The sequence below is a fragment of the Octopus bimaculoides genome, chromosome 4, assembly GCF_001194135.2.
Source record: "Octopus bimaculoides isolate UCB-OBI-ISO-001 chromosome 4, ASM119413v2, whole genome shotgun sequence".
In the NCBI taxonomy this organism is placed as follows: Eukaryota; Metazoa; Mollusca; class Cephalopoda; order Octopoda; family Octopodidae; genus Octopus; species Octopus bimaculoides.
The window spans coordinates 141,762,046-141,770,233 of record NC_068984.1 but is presented as its reverse complement, the minus strand read 5'-3'; the positions used below and the strand labels follow the sequence as shown (position 1 = coordinate 141,770,233).

The following is an 8,188-nucleotide window of genomic DNA, read 5'->3' as shown; positions in this document are numbered from 1 at the left end:
TATATATTAATATAAATAATATATATATATGCATATATACATACATATATGTACATACCTATATATGTATGTATATATACATGCATATATGGGTACAGGACGTCAAAATAAACGTGAACAAAATGAAAAATGAGAACATAAAAAACAAAAACATGGAAAACAAACTTTTTTTCGAGCAACGAAAGAAACACACACACACACACACACACACACATATATATGTATATATATATATATATATCGTGGCACTCCGTCGGTTACTACAACGAGGGTACCCGTTGATCCGATCAACGGAACAGCCTGCTCGTGAAATTAACGTGTAAGTGGCTGAGCACTCCACAGACACGTGTACCTTTAACGTAGTTCTCGGGGAGATTCAGCGTGACACAGAGTGTGACAAGGCTGGTCCTTTTAAATACAGGTACAACAGAAACAGGAAGAAAGAATGAGAGAAAGTTGTGGTGGAAATAACATATATAACAAGTAAAGAGCGAACATTCAGCCAAGAAATTTCATTTGCTTGTTGTAAATTCAACATCTAAAGATGGAGAATATCTGAATGAACGAGGTTAGATCTGGAAGAGCTGCGTTAAAGAAAGCAACTTTCACTTCTTGTAAGATTGGATATTATGAAGGCGGTGAGCTGGTAGAGACGTTAGCACGCCGGGCGGAATGTTTAGCGGTATTTCGTCTGCCGTAACGTTTTGAGTTCAAATTCCGCTGAGGTCGACTTTGCCTTTCATCCTATTGGGGTCGATAAATTAAGTACCAGTTGCGTACTGGTTCGATCTAATCCACTGCCCCCCACCCCTCTAATTTCAGGCCTTGTATCTAGAATAGAAAAGTATATATTTTAAGGCGGGGAGCTGGCAAAAAGTTAGCACGCCGGGCGAAATGCTTAGCGGTATTTCGTCTTTCTTTGTGCTCTGAGTTCAAATTCCGACGAGGTTGATTTTGCCTTTCATTCTATTGGGGTCAATAAATTAAGTACCAGTTGTGTATATATCTATATCTACAAAAGAGAGTTTGTATGTGTGTGTGTGTGCGTGTGTGTATGTTCCTTATGCATTCCAGAAGTGAGTTGCTGATTTCGACATCTGAGGTGTCAAAAGATTCAGTAAGATTTTGGCTACCAACTAAACTATATTTTCATTCACATATTTGCATTACAAAAATTGAACATTATCAATTTTCTTTTATAGTCACCTATCGTAAACGACATCTTTTACCACCACCACCACCACAACCACGATGACGTCACATTTTTTTAATATGAGTGTGTTCGCACGTTCGTTATGTACGTTAGGCAGATGACAGGCATGCATATGTGTGTGATGGTGTATGTATCTGTCAGTATACATACATTTTTGTAACGACTGACACACACACACGCACGCAAACATCTAAAGACAGACAGACACACACACACAAGGACAGAGATAGGGTTGAGGTGTGCGTTAATGTATGTCTGTGTGTGTGTATCTTATAATCATTACTGGACTATCATCTCTTCAGCCCTATGAAAGAGGGTTTGAGAGGCAAAAATTATTCCAGTGACGAGGAAGTGAAAACTGTTGTGAAGAAGTGGCTCAACGAACAGTCAACAGAATTTTACGGGGCAGGGATACATGCTCTCATTCGAAGGTGGAACATTGCTATTGAGAGAAACGGTGACTATGTTGAGAAGTAGGGATGTGATCCACAGAGGACCAGCTTCATTTTGATGTATGATACATGTTCCTGTGTTGCTAATTATACTCGTCCTAAACAAAATGGCATTACTTTTTGACTCACCCTCGTATATATATATATATATATATATATATATAGGCAGAATAGTTGGTGGAAGTTCGTTTGGCATACATACATACACGGCGGGCTTCTTTTCAGTTACCATCAACCAAATCAACTCACAACGCCTGAGACTATAGAAGATACTTGCCCAAGGTGCCACGCAATGGGACTGAACCTGGAACCATGTGGTTAAGAAGCGAATTTCTTACCACGCAGCCACGCCTGCGCCTATGTCGATCAAAACTAACTGATTTTCCGAGAGCTAACTGGTTGTTTTGATTCACCCTGAATCCCGTTAATCCTGCTGATGTCTTTGAATAGATCTGATTCATGTACAAAAGCCATTTGATCCACCCTGGGTGAAGGGTTTAGGTACGCTTGCACTAATAGGTTGACTGTAAATTCCATTCTTAGTATTTCCTTCCGATGTGTAATACTCAAGTGCAACGATTACATCTAAAAGGAGCTGGTATTTTGGCGCTATGAGGCGCAGGACTTAGAACTGGGGGCAAGTTTAGGTAACTTCAAATTCTTTTCCCACCCATATGAACTTTCAAAGTGTACAGGTTATTCTTCATAAAAATTAGTTTATTTGCCTTTTAACCGGAGGCATAACCAGGTTCAAAAGTTAGAAGCGACTACATAAAAAATGGTGACGTGACGCATACCAAGCAATTTTTTAATTCATTTCTCTTATATTCTGCGAAATATTTCATTAGGGTTAGGGTTAGGGTTAGGGTTAGGGTAATTGTATTCTATATTCATTAATTTCATGTTTCGGTAACAATGTCATTATGCATGAAACTTTAAAACTACTGATATAGGTGTAACGTGAAAAAGATGAAAGTCCACAGGATGGTCCAGTGTTGAGAGGTTATGACGTCAGGGTTTGTTTCGGTTCTTCAGCAGCCACCAACACATCACGGGAAATTGAGCAGACAATTCAAAAATATGGGATGTTGATCAAATAAAGTAATACCCCAGAAAGTTTTTCCAAGGTCATGCGATTAACAAAGAAAAGAGATTTGACTTTTATCGCAGAAGTGAACTAGAGTTTTTTTGTTTTTTTTAACTGTAGAAAAGGGGACAATTTTGAATAACGTGTTCGTGGGGAGCGGTCACTCCCCTTGCTTCCCTACTGGCTGTGTCCCAATTGGCTAGGTCACGTTTCTCAGTGAACATAGGAAGAAGCACTTCCGACTGAGTTTATCTACTTCACAACCTTTTCCAAGTAACAACCATTGGCAGCTGAATTTTCTCGAACCAAAGAATCAATGCCGAATAATCTCTTTCATGTAGAAAGTTAATCCGGTAAACTTTTCCTTGCACATCTGCATGCACGCTTTATTGTGTCTCTCTTTATTAGCAGCGTGTTACATGGCAATCTTGTTCCCCGATTGTCCTTCTGTAATAAGATTACTTACGTGTACCTGCGGCGGTATTCACTCAGGCTGGGTTGAGCCAGCTCCGACCAATGAATTCACCACGTTTCTCATGAATGCTAATCACATCTGACGGTCGGCTCTAACGTCCCAGCAAGCGAAGTAATGCTTCTGCATGGAGCCCAAAATCCAGCTTCAAAGTTTGACAAATGTCCCAGCGGGAGAGCAAGCACATCGGACAACGCGTATGCCGTAACCATATTCGTCATTCGCTGTTGAGGTGTAAAGTTCATGTTCGGAGTTTCATTAGGAATACATATTCACATGTGGTCCTTATTCACATGCATACACACTTTGGGATAGTGTGATCTGTAGCAGCTCATCTTGCCGCTGGTTGTCGATCGTGGCAGAGGATTCGCTGACCAAGTCACCGCCGATTATTAGAATAGACGCAGTCTGAGTTTGAAGCGAGTGGTGTCCTTGCTAATTAATCCATAGCTGGGACCCTAACAGATGCCACTACTCTAGGTCAGAGTAGGCCTGGGAACGAAAGTAGCTAAGAGGTGGTTCCACGCTCCTCAAGACCTTGGAACTCTCGTACCAAGGTCCCTGGTACCGGATGCAGTTTAAAGTTTGACTCATGGCAAATATAATATAATTATTCGGCCGATGTGGCGTGTTGGCTTTGTAAGAAATTAATTTAACATTTGAAAATGTTTTGTAGAAACTACTTCCATTTTAGATTAATAGAATGCTATTAATCGAAGAATTAACCCCATTGGAAATGTTCCTAAATTGCCGAAAAGTTGGTAATTTTATATTCCTGGCTTAAAGACAAAAATTGATGCCAAATTTGGAATTAACAAAAGCATTCCAGCCATGACTGCCTTGACTACATTAACATGACTGCCATGACAGCTAGGACTACATTAACAAATGTGTTCACTTGTTATTTAAGACACAGAGCATGATTTGAGAGAAGTTGGATTGTTATTTCTAGCAGGTCGGGTGATGACGACATAGACGTTCTCCCTCGTTAGTTGCGGATGTTGTTACTACTGAGGTTTTTGTCATGTTGTTGTTGCTGTTATACTTGTTGAAGTTGTTACTGTTGCTATTGTTGCTGTTGATGAAGTTGTTGCTAATGATGCTGTTGCTATTTGGTTTTGCTATCGTTAGTGTTTATTGCTGTTGAAGGTGCTACTTTTGACACCGTTGCTGTCCATATTGATGTTATTGCGATTTTTGAAGATGTTGCTAATGTTGGTGTTGCTATTGCGATTATTTAAGTCTTTCCTGATGTCATTGATGCTGTGGTAATTTTTCTTTTGTTATTATTTATTTTGCTGTCGTTGATGATGATAATGATGACGATGATGCTGTTGTTTTGTTGGTGGTGTTGTAGGTGATGTTCTCGTTGTTTTCGTTATCGTCGTTGTTGCAATTCCGTTTTGATTTCCTGATTTTCATTATTATCATCATCATCATCATCATCATCATCATCATAATCATCATTATTGTTGTTGTTGCTGTTAAGACGGCGAGCTGGCAGAATCGCTAGCACATAGGGCGAAATGCTTAGCGGCATTTCGTCTGTCTTTCCGTTCTGACTTCAAATTGCGCCGAGGTCGACTTTGTCCTTCATCCTTCCGGGGTTGATTAAATAAGTATCAGCTACTCACGGGGGTCGATGTGATCGTCTACCCCCACCCCCACCCCCAAATTTCAGGCCTTGTGCCTATAGTTGAAATGATTGTTGTTGTTGTTGTTGTTGTTGGTGGTGGTGGTGGTAGTGGTGGTGATGTTGGTGGTGGTGGTGGTGATGCTGCTACTACTGCTGCTGTTGTTGCTGATGCTGCTCGTAGTGTTGTTGTTGTTGCTGTTATTATTATTATTATTATTATTATTATTATTATTATTATCATTTATGTTATGTAAGTTATTTTGTTTTGTTATTTTACGGATGAGTTTTGTTAAACCCGATTCATTTTGTTGAGTGACATTTGAAAGGTCAAAACAGTGAGGCCGACCTCAACAAGAGAGCAACACTCTACCCAATATCTAATATGCAATGATGAAACTATAGTAGTAGTAGTAGTAGTAGTTGCTGCTGCTACAGCTGCTCTTGAGAGGTGGGGTGATGGTGATGATGATGATGATGCTCGTGATGGTGGTGGTGGTGGTGGTGGTGGTGGTGATGAGCAAATTATGTGTGGAAATTAGCGAACGCTTAGTCGCAAATTTGCGCATTTCAAGGCTGTGTCACATTGTCCTATCGGACTTTGCATGTATTTAGATACGTAGTGATAGACTAATTTACACACACACACACACACACATACACACACACATACATACATACATACATACATACATACATACATACTCCTTGTTAGAAACCAGCTCCTTCCTTATAGGAAGAATTTAAATAATTATAAACAGAAGAGAAACACACATGCATACATACATACACACACACACACCAACACACACATACACATACATACATACATACATACATACATACATACATATTCTGTATACTGTGTATTCGAGATTCTACGATTTCCGTTTCATTTATCAAGCAGACGCTGTCGTAGCCCCAACTGATTTAATTTATTTGACTTATATATTGAGCACTTTCGAAAGAAAATAGCCTCGTTCTCTTTATGTGTGTGTGTGCATATAATGAACAGCTTTTCTTTCATACGTTATTCTGAAAATATGAACACGTTACAACTTAATATTATTTTTATAGAAGACTTTTTCGTAAATTCCATCAACATTTCTGAACAAGATATTCACGGCCTCATCTTCAGAATGCAATAATGATAATAGTACGTTTTACCAGGTTTTGCATTAAGCAAGAATAGATCATTAAAACGCTGTATTTGATAAAATCATCATCTTCACCTGTCTAACAATTATTTCACCTGTCTAACAAACATTTCACATATTTTGCACCTATGTCCTGATTTGTTTGTTTATATTTCGTAATTAATAATCCTTTCGGGAGACTTAAAATGGAACAGCAAAAAATGCCCCACCTTCTGTAAAAGAGAACATCCTCGACAAGGCCCCCCTCCTATTCACCAGGGGCGTGTAACTTTCCACAAGAAAGTGCACATATTGCAGTAGCTCACTGTATTCTTTAATAATACTGAACTGTCATTTTACTGCTATCAACGGAACTCTCTGTTTTCAAATCATTTCAAACTATTCGTTTTAAATACCATTCCAAAATTTTAATGAAATGTTTAATTTCACTGCAATTACAATCGAAAGCAAGAGGGTCTATTCTTGACAATCGTGACAAAGTTCCTTCCGATTCAGCACATTTAAACATCTTATGTTAACCGTGCGTACTTGGAAAGTGCTGCCTAATTAAGGATAAAAAGTTCCTGGTGACGATTGTGCAGACGTCTAGGTTGAGCGGAGGATTGAACTAGCTTACTTTCCGCTTTCTAACTCTCTTCGAGACTGTGAGTAGGGTATTTAAGATGTACACAACTACTCGCTAGCACTACTCCTTACTGACGTCTCGTTATAGTGGGTGCAACTCTGTCAAAGATAATTCTTTCTGAAGAGATATGGGAGACTGGAATTCCTATAAATAAATACGAATCTATCTATCTATCTATCTATCTATCTATCTATCTATCTACTTATTTATCTATCAATTAATAAGTCCAGATAGAATGATATAAATATATATGTATGTGTGTGTATGTGTGTGTATGTGTGTGTATGCTTGTATGTATATATGTATGTATGTATGTATGTATAAATAAGTATGTGTATATGTATTTTCCCTCACGCTCACATATTTATGCATACGCATATACATACATGGATACATAATACATACATACATACATACATTTACAAATATGCATATACACACAGAGACAAATGGAAAGTGAGTTTGTCTCGAAGAGGACATTCGCACGTACCTGTGCGTGTGTGTACATAAACGTATATAATAAGCTTATGATATTGAGATTAACGGCAAATGTTGTCACGAATTGTAGAGATTGCCATGATAGGGACGGTAGCCAGCCAACAAATATATCACGTGACTTCCGGTTTGAGAGTGAACAATGCTATAGTCCGGTGTGACGCGAAATTTGGTTATAAAATTTACATTATGACAAGTGTTTTCAAAGGACAGACTTTTGGGAATTAATATTGCATCAATGGACAAGGCGTATGTGGAACTGTGTAGCAACTATTGCTGCTGCTGTTGTTGTTGTTGTTGTTTAGCACCCAGCTCAATTCTGATACAGCAGAACTACCATCAAAAGTGTTCCGACCTTGACCATTCCATCTAATGTTCAAACGTAATATATTTAGGACTACGTTCTCCAAAGAAGTAGTGAAGTAATAGACTGGTGTCCAGTGAGTTCATATTTCTTCTTCGTCTTCTTCTTCTTCTTATTATTATTATTATTATTATTATTATTATTATTATTATTTCTGTTATTCTGAAAGACTCTCCGATAGTTCTCAATTACCAGTTATTCTTTACTCAAAAGCAGACAATAGCAAATCACAAAAGACCTCAAGTAGTGCCTTTTCCTGTGACTCAAAGAGGCAATACTCTCCTTAGAATGCGAGCTGTGTCCAACAATTCTGTCTTCTAGATCACTTCGAGCCTCGCAGCAGCTCCAATATTCTTGTTATGTTTTTCAAAGCCCTTGGAAACTGCTTCTAATGCTCCAATTACCACCGGTATCACCATTACTTTCCTCATGCCCCATAACTTTCTTATCTCATTCTATTATTATTATTATTATTATTATTATTATTATTATTATTATTATTATTATTTATATAGAAAGGATTGAGGTAACTCCTCCTGAAGATATATAGTCAAAATTAAAAGAAGAGTGCCATTTGCTATCTCGTGAACAATATTTCGACATCTTGCGTGTCTTCCACTGGTTCAAAAAATAAATTTGTCAATCTACTTCATTTTCGTTTATATAGAAAGGATTGAGGTAACTCCTCCT

The 8,188-nt window shown here is 38.2% G+C and overlaps 1 protein-coding gene across 2 annotated transcripts in view; it reads left to right on the top strand.

Annotated features, from left to right (window-relative positions):
- LOC106872024 (mucin-17) overlaps positions 1-8,188 on the top strand; it is a 136,842-nt gene that overhangs the window by 18,440 nt on the left and 110,214 nt on the right. The window contains exon 1 of one of the 2 annotated variants that reach the window (XM_014918845.2): positions 7,235-7,574. The exons of the other annotated variant lie outside the window; for it this stretch is intronic. The gene's annotated coding sequence lies outside the window, so the exon portion shown is untranslated. Of the gene's footprint in view, positions 1-7,234; positions 7,575-8,188 lie in introns of those variants that run through there. 2 annotated transcript variants of the gene reach the window in all.